Source organism: Montipora foliosa, chromosome 6 (genome assembly GCF_036669935.1).
Source record: "Montipora foliosa isolate CH-2021 chromosome 6, ASM3666993v2, whole genome shotgun sequence".
Classification (NCBI taxonomy): domain Eukaryota; kingdom Metazoa; phylum Cnidaria; class Anthozoa; order Scleractinia; family Acroporidae; genus Montipora; species Montipora foliosa.
In genome coordinates, this window is record NC_090874.1 from 43,865,330 (window position 1) to 43,867,829 (window position 2,500).

Genomic DNA, 2,500 nt, shown 5'->3' on the forward strand with positions numbered 1-2,500 from the left:
TGGATACGAAATACACAGATGCATCATGATGCCCAGAACGGAAATGAATTGTAGCACTGACACTTTTTAAAGGAAATCTATCGTATCTAGCGTATTTTAGTCAGACGATTAAGGGATCGATGGCGCCTGTTCAATTTACCTGTGAGTTTTTAAGCTGCACTATTGGGTTCAGAAAATCAAAAAGAGCGTTCAGTACATTAGTATAGTATACACTCAGCCTGTGCTCTCCAGTTCACTCTTGTTAAGTCGCAGTCACTTGTTAATACCCAACGTTTTCAAAGGTGAAGTTTTTCCTTTTTGCAGACGGTATGGACATGATGTAAAAAGCCGAAAGTTCGTGTTGGGAGTATTTTTTTTAATTTTTTGAGGTCCTGTTTCTTTCATTTTTTTTCTTTTTTTTAGATTTTTATTGATACAAATGCTTTTATTTTCACCAATCCTACAGCCAGTAACAATAAACAAGCCGGGAGCTCCGCTTTTAGGTTTGGCTAAATCTATATTATTGTAAGTTAAGTTAACTTTTATTTGGTAATAAAGCTTATGTTGTTATTGTTGTTGTTGTTGTTGTTGAAGATTTAGGTTAATGGTTTGCCTTATAAGCAACTCTTATGTTTTGCTTTTCTTTTGTTAGGGCAAAGAAGCCTGTGAGGATGCCAGGGTATCACTATGTTGACCGCAAACTGGATGTAACCAGTCACAACAAGGATTACACATCTGTTGAGCAGTGTGAAATATCCATTGCACGCCACTCTTTGCTCGGTTAACTACCTTTCGGAGTTAAATCAAGGCAGAAATACGCAGTGGCGTAAAAAAACGTAGATTTTGATTTTAGCTTAGAGAAGTAGCAACGAAGAAGTGTAAACAACCTTCAGTGATTAAACTTTTGAAAACAACGCTTGAGTGTGACTCCTCATTATATTACTGGTACCTGATTAGTTTTAGTTTGATGTGTTTTTATAATTGGCAATAACAGCTCTTTAAGCCCTAGCTGAATACAGCCAACCATTTTGTTTTGTCTCCGGAAGTTTTAACTGATAACTTTAATGCGCCCTGTGGTGGTCCCCTTAAAAGTGAGGATGCCCAGCGAAACGTGATGGTCATTTAAGAAGTCCCGATTTACGTAAAAATCGGTAGTTCGTGTAGGAGACGCGGAGGAACTATAATACGTTCCAGATTTGAAATATTTTACTGTGGCTAAGCCCAGTATTTTGGAAAACACATCTTCTCTCTTACCTAAACAGATTAATCATTATATATGATTATTGTAAATCCATTCTAACCGTGTGCGGAAATTTCAACTGACATGCTAAGACTGAGAGAATCGGAAATGGCAAAATGCCACTGTCCTAAACAAAAACCGCAAGCGAAAAAATAGTCCTATAGTTCTAGAACATTACCATACTTAGGAAGACTTTGGAGGACATCCAAAAGGGATAAAATCACGGGTGGTGCTATGGAATTCCACGCTGTGCAAAGCTCGAAACGATAGAGAGTTTAAGCTTCACGTATACGGCAAACGCCAGATGCAAGTTGAGAATTTCTTAAAATAGAAAACGGGTAGATAAATACATCTGAAAGCAATTCTTATGGATAAAAAAATTATGTAAAACTACTAACTTAGAAATGTAGAAATAGTGAACAGTAAACGGCAATAAAGAGAAAATTTGGTCAAGTGGTACAAATTCGCATTTGCCGTTTGACGTAAACGTGTTGCTTAACCTCTCTAATTGCAAATGCCAGAGCTCAAATTATCGCAATCGATGACATGGCTTCCATGTTTATTCATTTTTCACATACGTTAACCATCTCAACTTTTCACAAGTTTTCAATGGATACGAAATACACAGATGCATCATGATGCCCAGAACGGAAATGAATTGTAGCACTGACACTTTTTAAAGGAAATCTATCGTATCTAGCGTATTTTAGTCAGACGATTAAGGGATCGATGGCGCCTGTTCAATTTACCTGTGAGTTTTTAAGCTGCACTATTGGGTTCAGAAAATCAAAAAGAGCGTTCAGTACATTAGTATAGTATACACTCAGCCTGTGCTCTCCAGTTCACTCTTGTTAAGTCGCAGTCACTTGTTAATACCCAACGTTTTCAAAGGTGAAGTTTTTCCTTTTTGCAGACGGTATGGACATGATGTAAAAAGTCGAAAGTTCGCGTTGAGAGTATTTTTTCTACTTCTTTGAGGTCCTGTTTCTTTCATTTGTTTTTTTTTTTAGATTTTTATTGATACAAATGCTCTTCTTTTAGTCAGTGTATCGGCAAACTTACACACTAAAAAAATGTGTCAAGCTGTCCATCTTCAAATGTTTTTATACGTTGGAATGGCCTAGCATTGATTGTTGTAGCTGATACATTTATTGCAGATGTTTTTCATGAAGGTATATACGATTTACTCATAACTCCTACTTATTAATTTGTAACAGTTGTTTAGACTTTGAGAACCTTATTGACACGTATCCTCTTCTTTCAATCAGTGTATCAACCCTT

General features: G+C 36.6%; 1 long non-coding RNA gene across 2 annotated transcripts in view; it reads left to right on the plus strand.

The window, feature by feature from the left end:
• LOC138009103 (uncharacterized) overlaps nucleotides 1-893 on the plus strand; it is a 1,088-nt gene extending 195 nt beyond the window's left edge. The window contains exons 1-2 of one of the 2 annotated variants that reach the window (XR_011124324.1): nucleotides 1-504; nucleotides 632-893. The exon at nucleotides 1-504 is cut by the window's left edge and continues 195 nt beyond it. This is a non-coding gene — a long non-coding RNA (uncharacterized lncRNA). The remainder of the gene's footprint in view (nucleotides 505-631) is intronic. The other variant, XR_011124325.1, reaches the window with a different exon arrangement.
• The last annotated feature ends 1,607 nt before the right edge of the window (nucleotides 894-2,500 follow it).